The sequence below is a fragment of the Sturnus vulgaris genome, chromosome 9 (genome assembly GCF_052056855.1).
Source record: "Sturnus vulgaris isolate bStuVul1 chromosome 9, bStuVul1.hap1, whole genome shotgun sequence".
NCBI classification, from domain to species: Eukaryota; Metazoa; Chordata; class Aves; order Passeriformes; family Sturnidae; genus Sturnus; species Sturnus vulgaris.
In genome coordinates, this window is record NC_142251.1 from 20,219,429 (window position 1) to 20,237,104 (window position 17,676).

General features: G+C 39.6%; 1 long non-coding RNA gene across 1 annotated transcript in view; it reads right to left on the reverse strand.

Annotated features, from left to right (window-relative positions):
* The window catches only part of LOC106858557 (uncharacterized), a 220,236-nt gene continuing 202,560 nt past the window's right edge, over positions 1-17,676 (reverse strand). The window contains exons 8-9 of the long non-coding RNA XR_015805265.1: positions 16,553-16,645; positions 1-3,789 (exon numbers count right to left, since the gene is read on the reverse strand). This is a non-coding gene — a long non-coding RNA (uncharacterized LOC106858557). The remainder of the gene's footprint in view (positions 3,790-16,552; positions 16,646-17,676) is intronic.

The following is a 17,676-nucleotide window of genomic DNA, read 5'->3' on the forward strand; positions in this document are numbered from 1 at the left end:
CCCACCATGGGCTGTGTCACTGGGCAGGGGCTGCCTGCATGGCCAGGACTCTGCCCTCAGGGGTCAGGCTGGCTTAAACTCAGCTTCCATCAACCCCTGCCTAAAGGACCGAGAGGGAAATGATTAGGAGCAAAGCAGGGCTATAAAAGAAGTCACAACAGCCCGTACACTCGTGGCATCTGAAGGGTGTGTGGGTTTGATTTCTCTCCTCTGCATGAAACAAAATTTGCCCAGGTGACCTTTTGCCCATTAGAGGTAATGGCTGTTCTCTTGCTGCCTCCTGTAGCAATGTATTCTCAGTTTGTTGCCTGTCTCAAGAGTAACCATGACAAAAGCCAGACAAAGGCAATCAACAACGAGAAACAAAGCAAAACAAGACAGCTTTCCTTTTCAGCAAAATAAAAACATAGATTGTTTTTCAGTTTACTCTTGGGTTCTTCTTTTTATAAAGTGATCATAAGTTTAAAGACAGAGGAAAATTGCCCACAAATCCAATAAAATTTAGAATACGCAGCTACCAGCAATACCAGGGGATTTCCAACCAATATATTAGCCAACAAATCAATAACAAGAGTAAATCCTTCTGCATTGAGGGCAATCAAATGCTCACTAACAGGTACCATCACCTATATTAATATAATCCCCCATGTGTCAAAGTTAATACCAAAGGAAGCTTATGCTTCACATGTGATAAGCTGAAGGATATTTCTTAATAATGGTTTAAATAAAAGAAAATTGCATGGAGATTTTGCATTAAATGATCCTGAACTGAGTCAGCTCTGCTGAAGTTTCTTCTTTCTGGAGATGCCATGTTTGCTTATCCCAGAGAACATCCTGGTCCATCAGGACTGTAATGCTAAGCCTGAAATGAATTCACAATGCTTTTAATTTAAGGGCTTTCTAAAAGCGACTTCCTTTCAGTATCAGGAAGTTTACAAATACAGTTTTTTTCCTGACCTGTGAAGATCAGGAAACACATTGTAGTGTTTATTTCAAACTTACTAACTACCTATGTAACTTTCCAGCTGAAAATTTAATATATGTCAACCAAACTCTTATTGTTATCAGTAATAATTTCTCATCTGGACTGTGATTGCATAACAGTATCGTGGGAATTTAAATCTTTTAATCTGAAAGATCCTCCTGGGGATGTTTTGTGGTTTTGTTTTAGAGGAAGAGGTATTTGTTGCTTATTTATATCTGTACATAGTCAAACTCCAGAGTTTGGCCAGTCTGTTTCTCCTGGTCGAGTTATGTTCAGGATAGTCAAGTTATCTTCCTTTCTCCCAGGCTGTTCTTGTGTGAAAATGAATATAACAAATAAATTATATAAAAGCAGATAAAGTAACCCTGAATGACTCAAATCAGTTGGAGGTGAGTAGATGAATTTGCCTTTACCTTGTCTGATTAATATTTTCTATCAGTTAAAGACTGGCTTGGAGGCCTTATCTTTTCAGAAGGAGCAGTGTTGCAGTTAAGCCATTTACTGGCTTTCTGGAAATTCAATTGCAGAATTACTACAGGTCCTGGGAAAACATACTTGATTTCTTCTTATTTTACTGATCCATACTCAAAAAGATAATCTCCTCTGTTGCTCAGCAAAAGGCACAACAATGCATTTTGAGCTGGGGTAAGATCTGTAAGTTAATGGCAACGAGTGACATTCATCCTGCATATTCCACATCACCCAATCTGAATTCAGAAGCCTACAAAAGAACATTCAGGATTTTGCAGAGGCATGTGCAAAGCTGGCTATGTGCAAACTGATTTAATAAGCTAAGTGACAGAAAGCACTGAAACATGAGACATTGCTGTTTGCCAAGAGAAGCAAACTGTGCCTAACTAGGTGTTATTGTTATGGTGGTAATGAGCAAGATCAGTATTTTATAATTAACAGAAGGGAATCTCAGATGCCAGACTGATGAGTTAGAAGTTCAAAGAGTAGGTGTTTAAAGGATATTTATGATATAAAGCAGTAACAAGCTGCCTTTCACAAAATGGTTCACACATAAATAATGGCACTCCAAAAACTGGTGCAGGGCAGATGTTTTTTAACTAAGCAATGCATTAACAAATTGAAAGGTGTTTCTCAGATACAGTCAGAAAAAGGGGTATGAAAAAACTGCTCCTTTGCAGTAACACTTCTCTAGACAGAAATAAATGAATTGTAGAATACAAAAGAAATAAGATGGGGGTTTACACATATATTAGTGAGGCTGAGTAGCTTAAAAGAGACAATCTGCTATTTAAGGAAGACCAAAAAAAGATCATGATCATTCTAAACTGAATGTACTCCTATGTGGGTCTCTAGCACCAATGTGGAAGAGAGAAAGCAAAATGGCTAATTAAGAAATGATGAACATTCTGCATCTGATTCCAAATGTCCTGAAAGCATACATCCATCAACATATTTCAGGTGGCTACTTACACTGCTCTTCACATTGTCACAAATCTGATGTCCAGGTGAATGATAAAGAGCTATAAAGAAATTCATGGAAAATCTTAATACAGCCCCATTAGCACTTCTGTGTGAAGTGCATTGCAGTGTTCATGCTAATTACTTTATACGATTAGCCACAGAAATCTTTTGAGCATATATGCCTCTGTCAAAAAATATGAGCAGTCTTCTCTGCATCATTAGGATTAACATACTTAAAATTAGCCATGTGAGTATTTTTTTTTTCTTTGTAGGTTAGGGCTTTTGCAGAACTAATGAAACACCAGATGGCTGTATGGCACTGAACTTTAGAAGATTAATAAAGAGTAATCGTGGAAATGATCATCTGGTAAACCACATTACATTCCCTAGGAAAATAACAGAAGTGAGGTTTTGGGTTTTTTTTTTAAGGGAAGTAAGCAGCTGACAGCAGAAACATGAGCAATAAACAGCAATGAGTGAAATTATGATCCCAGACATACGTGTTGGAGCACAGGCTGACTACAGTGGGGGGTCACAAATTTGTAACCCTGAGCAATTTTGGATCTTGTATCCAGTATCAGTAGACAGCAGATGCAATGCCTCAGAAATGGTACTTGAAAAATTAAACCCAGTTGGGTTAGAAATGAGCACTGCCAATGGATTTTAAATTGGCTGACAAGCTATAAAAGAAGGGCCATGATAGATGGTGAGGCATTGAGCTTAGGGAAAAAAGCCCAAGAAACAATGCAAATGTTTAAGCACAGAACAATGTGACTGATGGGGAACATCCATGAGGATCATGTACTGCAGCTGAGCACTGAGCAAGGGTGGCAGGGTAACTAGAACTGTGTTGGGAGAGGAACTTCAGAGAGTGGGCTGAGACAATAGTGCAATACAGAAATTAGAAATAATGGGACATTTCTAAAACAGATGAGCATAAAGGAAAGTGTCTTGACTAGAAACCATTTTAAATTAGGAATATTCTCCTGTAAGAAAGGTTCCCTGATCTATGACTGAGTTTAAAATTTTTGGCTGCCAAGAAACTTTGTGGACCAGCTCCACTTATAGATGGGGAAGCTGAGGCAGAGAAGTCTCATTTCCTGCTATGATATGACAGCATATTTACATTTACTGGCTGCTTTTTGTATATATAGTATTAAATTTAGCTCTATTCTAGAATTATTAGTCTTTCATCTATTTACTTCCATTATGTTACTGCCATGTGAGCAAATGAAGAAATTTTAGCTTTTTAGCCATCACCCATGTACTCCCACGTGGCCATCCACTGTTTTCTGTCTTCAAGTGGAAAAACCAAGGCTGGCTGCAGTGCAAAGGGGCCATCTGTATCCACAAAGAAGCAGGATTAAATTCTGTAATGCAGATCAAACAGAGAATGAGCATGCATTGATTAGTCAAGTGCACATGTCCTCCACACTCTGTCTCCTATTTGTCATATTATATGTTTTTGGCTTAAAAACACAAGTGCTTAAAGAAGAAGCTCTTATTAAACCTTACATAAAACATCAATGTACAGTTTTGTGTTGCAAAGAGCTGGAGTGAGATAGCCTTGGTTCCTGATGTTCCCATTCAGTGATCTGGCAGGACCTTCATAAAGTAAGGACTTTTCCAAACGTGCAGGGTAGCTGATTCAAGCCTACAAGTGCTGTCAAGGTGACACGTATTTGGCGAAACCAGGAGCCACAACAACTTCTACAACTTAAAAATCTGGGGTAAAAACAAATCAATAAACTGACTGAAGTTATTTCTAAGAAAGAAGAAAGAAAGGAAGAAAGGAAAAGTACATAGGTGAAGATTTCACACTGTAGCTTAGTAAAAAAACCTACAAAGCAGCCTCTAGCCATTTTCTATCCCCAACTGCACTTCCTCAATTCTGCTAGCTCATACTGAAACACTATTTATTGATTCCTACATTTTTCTATTCCACTATAATAAAAAAATGTTCATTCAGATTTAAAATAAGGACAATAAGGCAACAGATTATACCTCCCACTCTAATGCTAAATAATGTTTTCTCTTACCATATTTCAAAAAGTGATTTCAGTGTCCACGTAATCAAAAAAGTTATAGAAAGAACACAGTGGATTTGAAAAATTATTTTAACTGGCTAAGAGTCAAAATTTTTTAATCTAGCATAAAAATTGAATATTTAAGCTTTTCTCTCATTGCATGGGCATGCCCTGCATGTATCTGTTATTATTACAAACTGGTATTTTAGCTTTAAGAGAGGAGTAGTACTGCCAGGAAACTAATTTTTCAGGTTCTGAATCTAAATGCAAACAGACCTAAATAACCTTCATGCCTGAAAACCCTAAAATTTTGCCTGCCTTTGGAAGGCTGAATGGAATTTTGCTGGACAGAAGTAACACTGAATTTCCCATTTTCCATGTCTCCCTAAAACTTTCACAGCTGCACTAGCTATAAAGCAGAAAATTTTGGTGATTTGCTCTCAAAATCATTATAAACATCAGCTACTACTAAAAAACCTTTATTCACCAACAGTTTGCAGAAGTAATGCAAACTCCTGGAGGCCTGATTAGATAAAGGTCTTGGATCACCAAACTCAGCCCAATCTATCTTCAAGCACCCAGGTTTTTTATTCTACTATTGCTTTGCTACTTGACTGGGCAGAATGTGGGCCAAGGTCAGATGATAATTTTCTTTCTCCAGGGCAGGGACACCTGCAAGTCCAGAGGAGCCAGCCTGGGCTTCAATGCAGCCACGTAAAACTCTCATATCAAGCTCAGATTTTCTCATCTGAGATACACCATACAACACAGAAAGGCATTTCTGCTGGCTGAGAGGTATGCCTGCACTGCACCCACTAACAAAGTATTTTTCCTTGCAGTTTCATTCATTCTAAAGCACCTCTAATATGTATTTTTCATTCAGCCCTCCTATTGTTCTGTACGTGTTGTTATACTCTCTCCTGCTTTTTAATGGATTTATTTCAGTTGCTCAGAGGCTGCTGCTGTACATGGAGTCAGAAAGGAGCTCTTCAAGAAGCCAGCCCCACAAGCTGACTGTGTTCTGCACCTCAGTTTCCAAGGAGCCTGTCCACAAACCTTCTGAATTGAAGATAACTTTTGCCGACAGCTCTGTCCTGTAGTGGAAATCAATCACTCATCTTGAGAGTCTGCTTGGACATCTGGGATGCCAAAGACAGAGTCCTTGACTTCTGTTGACAGGGACTACCTGAGAGCAAGGCAGGTACAGCAGCCACCAGCCTGCTGTGTACCAGATCCCAGCATGATGAGCAGTAATGACCTGTCAGGGAAGCAGCCTGTGTACCACCACACTGTGAAATATCCTGAGGGACTCTCTTGATGAATTCAGCCTGCCCTCAGGCGAGAATGAAATCACACATCATTTAAATATTGTTTCATCCTTTTCTTTTAGGGTGTCTCATCCCTCTCTTTGGTCTGTTTAAATCTATATCTCTAAAAATTTTCAAAATAAAGAGAAAGCCCTGAAAAGACCATCCCAACCTTCCCACAAAAATGCTGTGTCTTGGAGGTTGCTGATTTTTTCACAAACAAACCCCTTTTATCTCAATAGGGGTTTGAAAAGGCAGACAGAAAGAATTTTTTTTTTGCTAACTATTATCTGATCATTTTAAACAGGAATTGATTGCTTTGTTTTATCACCTTCAACATTTGGCAGCAATTTTCAAGGAATACATATTGACGGGGAAACAACTTGCAAACAGTCTTGGGAGAAGAAAGGAAATTTAATTTCTTGCCCTTAGTGTAGTAAGATGGTGCAAAACACAAAACCAATGAAATCTCCACTGGAGATAACCATAAACCCCGAGTCCTTTATTTGCCAATGCCTTTGTGTGGTGGGTTGTTTTTTTTTTTCTCTTTCAGCAAAGGAAGTAGCTCTGCCATTTTAATGCTTTTGCACCTTTTGTTTTTCCCTGCAGTGCTGCTGTTTGTTCCCAGGTAAGGGGTCGATTGCCAAGGTTTTGCTGATGACCTCTGTGGCTCTGCCCTCCAGCCAGTGCAGCATAGCCTGCAAAGGGATGAGGGCTCTGCCCTGCCCCTGCTTCATCCTGGACTCTTGTCCAGCTCTAGGGCCATAGGAATGCTGAAGGTTGCCAAAATTATGTGATTTGTCCAGGTCACACAAGAAGGGGCAAACCAGATTTCTTCACTTATGATGAAATGTAATAAATAAGAGTCTGCTCTTAAAAATTGCTTGTGGTTACAATAGGAAGGGATTTCCATCTTCTGAACATCATTGTAATTTCTAGAATTGTAAATTATTGTCCAGAAGAAACTTATTTTCCTTGTGTGATGAAGCCCTGTTAAAACGGAGGGTTTAAATATACTGAAAGAAGCATCATAAATAGCCTTAAAAATACCTCTGCATATGAAAGCCCAATAAATGACTCACAGAGACATGAGTCAGATGGAAAAAATACATTCCAGGTATCTGTAAAGGCCTGCATGCAGGGCCTAAAATGGTGTTAATTTCCATGGGCTATGAAATAGAAGTGTAGGCATGCACTTCATTTTCTCAGCAAGTTCTTACTGATAACAGCAATTCAGAAGCTTCATCTCTTGGAGCTATACATTGTTCCACTCACTTGAGAACTAAAAACCAGTAGCACAGACAAGAGCTACCTCGACCAGAAAACTTGTACTCTTTTTTCCCCTACGTCATTAGAGAGTGCATCACTAAAAAGCAGAATTGCCAGTTCTACTACTGAAAGCTGCAACAGAATGGCTACACAGAGAAACAATACTTAAGGGGACAAAGTCAAACTACTTTGATCAAAAAATACTGTGCCTTTGCTTCTTGAAATTGGCTTATGGGTCAGGAATATAGGGCTTGTCAAAATCAGTATTTCTTTTTTTTTTGGAATAGCACAGCATAAAATCTGCATATCTTGTTGAAATATTTGGCAAATCACTCCTGCCCTACAAGTGCATTATTACACTCCCATGCTAAATACAAAGACAAACAGCTGCAGAGAGATTTTTGCCACACTTCTCATATATATCAAGCACAGCAGATGTAGCAGATTCCTTTTTGTAGCAGACATTCTTTCCGGGATCTGAATTGTCTCTTAGGTAGATAAATGAAGATGGGATTATGTCTTTGCTGGAGCAGCAGGTGAATGAATCACAAAAACTCCTGTCAGTCTGCAGATAAAACATGATCATTTTCCAGGCTTTGTGTCTAAATAAAGAGCTGCAGAGAAATGGCCTGATTTTAGAAAGTGGTGGAGAGAAAGAAAGTGGTGGAAGAATGCTTATTTTTTTAAAAAAAGAGAGTCTTAATTTATTGATTGACTGCCTAATTTAACTTTTGATAAATGCTCATCACTATTCTTGACTATTCACATAAGCAAGCAAAAGTGTGGTTGTGAAGGGGGTAAAGATGACAGTTCTGTTCCATAATGTATTCAGCCAAGGTGCCCTTGTTCATGTATTATACACATGGGCATTTTTAATATGCAGGTTGCAGCTATTTAAAACCTTGCTAATGCTTCATGGAAAAAACTGAATCAGTCTACTGAGATTTCACCTATACAGCATGTCTTTTTTCCCTTCTCACTATTTTATAACCAGAAGCTTTTGCATTAATGCTGAATCTTACTAAAGAGTTTTTCTGATTTTGTTCTGAGGTGCTTGGCTGAAGTTACAGTCCTCACTGATATCTCTTAGTGTTTGCAGTGATGACAATAACTGGTTCCTGTTTCCAGAAAGAGCTTCTAGCCTTTCTGAAAGTGGCAATAAAATCCTGCTCTGTCTCAGGTTGAGCAGTGTGGTTGTTAAGAACTGTGGGTTTATCTCATCCTAAACAGGATTTAAATCCTTCAGATTTGTATTACTGTTATATTCACACAGAGTGTTTCTAAAATGAACATTGAAATCAGTGGCTGACTTGCCCTTCACAGTATTTTTTAATCAGAAAGGAATTTTTTTCTTGCTGTTTTAAGCCATATTGCATCTAATTTCTGAAAACAAGAGTATTCTGATCTGGACTGTTTGATAAACACGTATGAATACTCTATTCAATTTATCAGAACCATTTTCGAGACGACAGATATTTCCTTATTGATTCTGTTTGGCGAGGTAATTAAAGAATGTTCATGTCAAAATTTTCTCAACTCTTCAAGATTGTTAATATTGTAGTCCTCTTCTGGAAACTACTCACATGGAGAAATAAAGACAATGGTTAATATTAAAAACATCACACAGCTGAAGAATAACAGCCACGTGTACTGCAATGGTTCTCATCCAGTTGCACAGACAAAATGTACCTCAGTTCTCAACTGAAAGAGCTCTGGTTCATTATCATATGAATTGTGCTGATACCAGAATTCCTTTGCCTCTTTGACTACATGTAGGTACTGTAATACAAGAAATAAGATACCACGAGCTATCTTCAATTATAGGTCAGATAGTCACTGTTTGTTTGAAGAGTGGTGATCTTCTGTTATTCAAAGTCTTACTTATCTCTGCTTGCCCTCTGCTTGAGTGCCCCAAAAATAAATGCATTCAAAGTTTTTCATGACCCTTGCCAGGCTTTTCCTTTTAGGACAGTAACTTGAATCCTGCCCAGGTCAGCAGGAAGAAGTTGGAATTATCCTCCTAAATAGACAGTTGTTTGTAGCAGCTGGAAAAAGGAGGTCACAGGGCTTGCTCTGCTTCCCAGGCTACTGCTGCTCCTGCCACAAGTGACCACTACCAATTAACAGGCTTACTGGGCATCTCAGCAGTACGTGAATTCAAGGGTGACTGAGTATTGTCATTTCCCTACCCCAGACAAGAGTTGTTTGTACTCCTGTTGCCAAGTAAAAACACAGTGAATGTAGATCTTAAAGAAACCTGCTGTTTACATCAAAGTTGTGAATAACTTTACCATCTTAACATACAGAAACGATTATGTGTGCCAATATTCCATTAGCATTGCTATTACTATTGCTATTATAAGGCATTTCACTGGCCTGCAAGACTTTTTGAAGTGCTACAATAAAGTATTTTTCATAAGTGTGTTCACATACATACATATCAAACACCTCTGTGTAGTCCATCCTTATTGCAGTTGCACTGTTGCATTGCACTGGCTTGATTGTACAACAGTGAAGCCTATGAAATATTTTTACTCAGCAGCAGTTAGGAATCATCCTCAGTTGACTTTTCTCTCCAGAATAATAACATTTGAGGCAGTTTTCTATTTTTTTTACATTGTTTGAACCAACTATAAGTAGAGTTCATATACTGACACAGGGAATACCAACCATAACATGCTTCAGCACCTCGACTCAGCCAGATGTCCTTGGGCCTAGAAAAACTTGTTAATCAAATGTTTAGATGTTTCTAATAATGCAGTTGAGAATAAAAACTGAATTATATTTTTATTCAAGCTAAACATGGCAAATAATGAACTATATTTTCAGTTCTATTGCTTCTCAATGCTGGTTGAAGTTCCATTTTTCTTCCAGAGAAATGGTATAGGACTATAAGCAAAGCATATGCTCAGCCTTTTTGTTTCTGTCACAAAAATTACTTTTGTTAATTATCAGTTTTCTTGGCAGGCTCAGCAAAATGTCCAGGAAGATATTTTCCAGAGCCATCAGATTTTCACACTACATGCTTTTTAGACTATAAACAGCACACACAGCCTGCCCAAAAAAATAGGGCTTCCCACTCCTGCACATGCACATATTGTCACTGAATTAAATGGCAGGGACTGCAGCTGAATTAAATTGTAAATATCAGAAATGTACATGACATGGAGATATGTGATAGTTACAACATGGAACAGAAAGCCAAGAGGGGGGGGATCCCATTTCTAATTTCATCACTTAACTCTCCCATGGATTTGAGGAAATAGCTGATCTGTATGTTATCTGAGTCCTGCCAGCTATAATCTGGGGATAATAGTAATAGTCACACAAAATACTTTGAAATCTTCCTGATAAAAATGCTAAGCAATGTAAATACCTTTAAAAACATTCTGATTTTTTTCTTTTCACATATTTCCTAGGGTTTGGTGCATTCCTAAAATAGCAGCAAGTCAGCAGATGTAGCACAGCTTTCTAGGACATACACATGCCACACATCTCAGGTGACAGAATGAACACTGAAGGTTTTTTTTTGTGCAGAACCTGCTTTTAGGTCACTAAAATGAGGCACTGTGACAACTGGCCTGAGGAAAGGCCTGCTGGTGCCAGCTGAAGCTGCGCCTCGTGCTTTGACAAGCTGGGCTGAGGTTTGGTTTAAGATGGCTTGGTCCTGTCCAAAGTAGCAGAAGTGTGGCCTCTGTCCTGAAAAAGAGCCTGGAGAGAAGCAGCCAAGGCACAGCTTGCTCTGCAGCCACAGATATCCCTGTAGCTGTGATATGTCATGCACAGGAGTATTTGGGGAAGAAATAGAGTCTGTCTTCTAAAATACTGATTGTCCTCGTCATGATAGCAGCAGTGAGCCTTTTGTTAGCAAGCCATTACTGCCCGGCTGGAAACAGATCAGCAAAATAATAAACCTTCTCATGACATCACAGAAGATTTTTCTTCACTCTTCTGAGTATCTTTGCTAAGAAATCAATTCCTACCACCCATTTATCTGACAAGCCAATGTCTTACACCAACCACAAGACTTTCAGAGAAGCAACTTCACAGTCTTTGCTGTACTCCATCCCATGGAAGAGCTTCTGAAGGAACAGCTGCTGGAGGTTCCTCTCCAATCTCCTTTATTATAATGCACCAAAAGTAAGAGACACTATCACAGTGCTGCTGCTTCACATCACAGCTGCTTAGCATGCAGAAGCCATGTAGTCTCCAAGCACTCTTCTTATCTGTCTTGATATACAAGTGTTATTTTTTGGCTTCTACCCAGATTGTAAGTTTCTTATGACATTAACTAAATGGGAAAGTGAGACAATGCCCACGTATCTGGGGTGTTAGAATGTTTGAATAATAATTATGCTAGTAGAATCTTTCCAAGAAAAAAATGGGACTGGCAGGCAGAGACCAACAGAGTCAGAACAAATATTGTAATGATACTTTAAAATGACACTGATGTTCTGCCAAGGCAATGTTAGCAAAATCAAAGAGAAACTTAATGCTACTCTAGTGAGTAAGGCAGAAAGGAGGAAAGCAGAAGATTGACCTGGAAAGTGGGAAACATTTTCTCAGCTTGGCCATTACAAGCAGTGTATTGGAAAGTGGCAAAGAAAGGCATCATGGCTAATCCACAGGAGTTCATGTAGCACATCCCTATTTTACTTTGGTAGAATTGCAAACAGGAATCCAAACATCAAAGGGAAAAAAATCTCATCCTATTAAAAATGCCACGTATTTTAAAAATTCTTTTGTGATATATAGCTACTGGATATGGAGTTTTAAATACTTGTGATATTAGTGATTATTTTGTGGCATGAGATGTATTATTGATTATTGTATCCTTAAATTTCAGCTATTTCCAATGATGGTACTCCACAAGGAGAGAAGAGCTGATCTGCAATGTTCATTGAAGAACTGTCACTTCAGTCTGCATTTACCATCCTTTTCACTTGGGTTTTTGAGATGCTACCACTGTGAAATTCAGATATAGATAACAGATTTATAATCTAGTTTTGAAGGATGTGGAAAAGATACATAAAATGAAAACTCTTCAACCCAGGGAGTGATTTAATTTTTGAACTTTTTCTTCCTGGGAGAAATCTAAATGGGAAAACTGGTATGGCAATAAACACTGACACAGGGAAAGGTGAGACCCTGTTCACTTGCATAGCATCACAACCTAAACTCAACCTTTTAAATCCAGTAACTGGGCTAACTCTGGGAAGATTGCTGGGATATGTAATGGGTGCTTATATCTATTGCAGCATATTTTGCCCATTTTACCTCAACTACCTTTGAGAGGAGAATTGATTTGGTCATTTGGTTAATTGAAATGCTTAAGCAAAAGTTTTTGTTTACACTGGAAGCAAGTCTTTCATGAAAAGCTTTGTCCATCTTAAAAGAGAGCTCACAAAGCAAGGGAGACGTGATGGTGGCCACTAGAGAGGGGGAAGATGAATGTAAAGTGAAGTGCTGCTTGCAAAGTGCTGCTTTGCCTGTCTCAGGAGAGCAGCTGCCAAGCACACTCGAGGAAGAAATCTGAAATCAGACATCTGTATGTGCATTGCGTCCACCATGTTTGCTCTGAGGAGAGAGAACCATATGAAGCAAGACAGCAAAGGTGAAATCCAGCAAGACATCCTACTTTATTGCCATGGCAACCCCACCCTGATGAAAAGTAGAAAAACAATAAAACATATTCAGGAAAAAAAAAATCAGTGCTATCTACCAAGGGAATTGAGGAAGATGCACTTTAAGGAAGAGCTTGACATTTCCACCATTTGGTGACTCTTTGAAATAAAGGTATGGCTGCAGTTTTTGCAAGCTGCAAAGTGAGAACATATTGTACTTGATAAATTATTTAGTTTGTTTAGCAGCTAAAGTCTGAATTATAAGTGAAAGCTGTAGTTACAGATTAGAATCTTTAATGCTGCTGTAGCCAGACAGAATACTATTATTGTGATTTTCCTTGATGTCTTCTAACATCTGTCATCCTAGACTAGATTAACACTAGAATCACCTTTCCTGCATTATACTTTCCAGGATGGGTGTACATGAGTGTGGATAAGTGTGTGCACCTTATGTAAGCTTATATGCGAGTCTGAATGTCTGGGCTAGTAAACAATTTTATGCATTATGCCAGCTCTCTCTGAATTGGTTGTTATTTTCACATGAGTTGAAGCTGGTTTCATACAGAGCTCATATAGGGGCTGTGGCCAAGGAGCCCAGCAATAAAACATCTGCTTGTAAAGAAAGCAACAACACATCCTCCATCCTCACATCACCAATGTGTGATAATGGAGTGTGCACCAGGTTCTGCCAAGGGGGCACAGCTAGGGCAGGTGAAAGGCTCACACTGGGCACCTTGCACAGCTCTTGTGAGAATTGCAAACTGCTCTAACACTCCTGCTGCCTCTCTCCAGAAGGCTCCTGGAATGGCCCAACAGCTTCAGTGGCACAGCCTGCCATTCCCTGCACTGAGGTATTTCTGTGCAGCACAGAAGGTGGGATCTGTACCTCCCCCAGCCTTAGGGAATCTGATCTAGCAGCCGTGTTTGCCAAATATAATCCTTTAATTTTCATCTGCTATTTGCAAATATTGTTTCTTGTAACTAATTTGCATGGGCAATGGTTATTCTAATTCTGCACAGTAATGAGAAAAGCAATAAGACTATCTTACCAAAGGGCACTTTTAAAACTAAATATACTGCTCTCTGTTTTAAATAGCTTATATCTGATGGGGTTGTTTTTGTTTGTATTAACTGTAGCTGAGCCCTTGCAGTGGCATTTAGAGATCCTGTTTCAGGTTATAATTCCTGTGTACAAGGTGGCAGGTATACTAAAGAAGAGAAAAGGTAGAATTTGTCCTGGAAATACAATAATTGTAAGATATGAAGGTGAGAACTGATAGTAAATCACTTGATTCCCAGTTCAGGACTTGATGCAATCACTTGCCTGTATTTCCATATACATCACAGATAGGGAGATCAGCATTCTTCCTTAGCTCTGTCTGGTCTCCACTGCTCACACCACACGGACAGCCTTGCTCCTCAGCACCTACCCAAGCAGTGCTGGCCCTTGGAAGGGAGAGGGGAAAACCTCCCCAGAAGCAAAGCCCTTGGCTGCCCTGCCACGTGGATCCCTCAGCTGGCACTGACAGTAGCCAGCAGTCCTGGCACGTGTCCTAAAGGAGACTCAAACCACAGTCCTACAGCAAAGCCCATGGAAACCATTTGGCAGGAATGAGAGCACGTTTTTGAAAGGGTCACTGAAGTTTAATGCCTTTGTAACTGGAAGGATATAAAGCTTCATCCTGTAGTAAATTCATACTGGTTTTTACTCTGAGGGGAGGCTGTGGCCTTTAGTCTCCACTACATTCATCAGGAACCATGTCAGAGTTTAGCACAATACTGCATTAGTGCATGATGTAAAATGGAGTTACAATGACAAGAACTTATAATAAATTTGGTGTGCCTATGGCAGTAACTCAGCAGCTGGTGTGTGCCACCCTACACTGTGAAAAGCATATACAGACTTTTCTTTGAAACAGCAGCAATTCAGAAATACCTTTGCTTAACAAAGCCCACAGAGATGACATGCTGTCTGGTTCCAAAGAAAAGAATGTTTGGGCTTTTGCACAACTCCTTCATTCACGTGGGAACAAAACCCCTGCCTGGTAGCCAAAGTCAGGGATAATTCACTGAAAGACAACAGAAACTGAATTTGTTTTGGAACAGAATTAACAGCAGCTCAAACTTCTTCATTGAGGAGGTGTCAGGAATAGCCTTTTCCTTGCAGTGAGTGCAACTTTCCTCCTAATATTAATGGGAGATATGGCTTCCTGCATTTTCCATCAATATTAATGAGAGATGCACGTGCCACTAATGGTAATGAGAAACACACATATGTAATTCCCATTAATGATCATTAGACATCCACAGCAGAACCCTCATTAATGCTAATGAGTGTTGCATTACGTACATGTAATTCCCACCAGTATTAGTCTGAGATCTATGTGCATGTATTGCCCATTAGTGGTAATGAAAGATCCACATGTGTGTGGCTGAAATGGTGATGGTGATGGGATGGATGCAGGAGCTGACAAAACAACACACTTGACCTTGATAACACAAACTTGCCCTTGGTGTTTGGGTTCTAGTTCATCTTCAGGAAGTGCATTGCTTCCTGTTAATAATCCAGTTTCTGTATTATGCTGTGTTTTAAGCACCGTGCCAAATTAAGGCAAAATGCAGATATTAGTTTTCCAGGCAATGCAAAATCTCAGTGTCACAGACCAGAGAGCAGCAATTTCAGTGTTTATGCTGGGGTCAGTATGTGGAGTAGGTGAATACATACCTTGATTCAATGGAGTTTGATCAAAATTGTCTTTCTTAATGACAATAAATCTCACCCAAGGCTGTAGTCTGATCAGCACTTGTGCAGTTGTGATCTGCCTTGGGTCCTGCCAGCTATGCTTTCACTGGACCTGTGGAGTTTGTGGCAATTTATTTTACAAGTTTTCTTTTGTAGTTAGTTGCTTCCCATCAATTAGAGGCTGTATGTGGAGAGGGGGCCTGAATTGCACCTTTCAGTGAAAGGAGTTAGTGGAATCTACAAACTGAAAATGTCACATATGGGCTGCAGCCTTGGCTATTTCTGGGGGATCATTTGTGCAGATACTAAAATTTGCTGCATACCTTTCACATCAGCAAAAGCCTATACATAGTGAGCATCCAAGACCCCAAAGTATTAAAGAACACAATCAAAACATAATTCTCTGCAATATTCTTTTAAAAAATGTTAACAGGCCACACCACACCATAACCTCAGAAAATCCCAGAGCTCCTTATTTAAACCTGGTCCTATTATGTGCTGGCTAGCAGCATGTAGAGCCACCTTGGCCTTGCAAAGCCCATCTACCTGCATGAAAGAGTAGAGTATCACACTTACAGTGCACCATACACACGGCTTCTGAAGGAAGCACCCAGAGAAGTGTGGGTTTGTCAGAACCACACCGGTGTAAAGTATCTGGTGTCTTTTCATCCCCATATCTGTTTCAGGATTGCTCTTATTTGTTAAGACTGGTCAAAAGGGAACTTAGCTCAGTCAGACTTACCCATGTAAGGAAAGGGAATCTCCTGCATTGCCACCCTGTTTTATGCTTAGAAAATCTAAAATGTAACATTACTGTCTTTGTCAGAGAAGGTCTGTCTACAACAACACATGCTCATGGCATTGGCATAGCCAGGCTAAGAAATTCTTGCTCCTCAGCACATCTCTTCCCCAGCCTTTTTTCCCCTCCTTCACCTCAAGGCTCCAAGTCACACCAGCACTCTTTATGGAACTGTGCAAAGAATTAGATGATTGAAATCAGCTGCTTTAGAGAAAGCACACAGTACTGGGGTGCTGTGCTTGTCTTTTGGTTTTTCTCGTGGACAGGTGATCTGTAGGACCCAACTTACCAAGGACAGTCGTACCAGGATAACTGAGGGGGACTAAGGACCACAGTGCTAAGACAGGGAGAGACAAAGTCTTACCAAATTATTCCTAGGTCCAGCAGCCAGTCCTCATGACTCCTGGAGTCAACAGAAGCCCACCATCCTCACGATTTTGAAGGACTAAGGCCACACCTGGATGACAATTAAGAAACAAATTAAAACCTGTGGCTTATTTTTCCTGTTAATCACTTTTTCTAGATGCTGCATCACATTCTTCAAGCTACACCTGCTCTTAATTGCTTTATTGCTACCAGCCAGGAAACAAGGACATTCCAAGTCAGAAGAGCAAATACAAAAGGAGAAGAAAACAATTCCAAACCCAAAGAAAATAACCACAAAGCATGCTTCTGGAAGAGCATGTACTTCAATCTAAGAATAAAGAATTAAATTTAGCACTGGGCTTCATGTTAACAAAAAACTAACAGAAGTCTAACACAAAACTGTGACTTAGGGCTCAATTTTCCTTTCTGAGCATGTAACCTTTGTTTACATATTACTGCAGCTCTGGGGCTCAGCAGTGTAATCAAGTGCTCCTGCTTTTAATTAAGGGAGTAAAATTTGCATATTCAAACTCCCCTCTTCCTGGTGTTAATGCCTCAGCAATGCCAGCAGCTTTGAAGGAACTAAAACAATAAAATATAGAAATAAAAAAAATCCTACAATTAATCAGTTTTGTTTCATGAAAGTAAGGAAATACAGAGAAGATAATATTAAATATTTCCAGTCCTAAAACAAACATGCAGTAGCTGAGATTCTGGACCATGTTTTAACTATGGAAGTGTTTTCAAAGGTAATACAGAGTCCTTGTCCTGTCAAAGGTCTGAGGTAGGTAACTCAGGAGCAGGGTTTTCATGCTGTGGGAAAGCAGGCAGAGGTAAAAACACTTGCAGCCTTTAGAGACTGCTGTTTACAGAAATGCTCCTCCCTCATGCAGCCTGGAGAGAGGCTTCTGGTCTGAGAAGTAAAGCCTTGCACTTCAGGCTTTCCCAGGACACTCCAACTTGCTGCTTCACCTTCCTTTTTGGCTCACCACAGACATACAGATCTCCTCTCAGGGAAACATGGGCAAGAATTGATGCAAGACAAAGACAAGTGTGTGATATTTAACAAACACTAAATTTGTGGGCTTGAGATAATGTCAAGGAGATATTCACAGATGCACC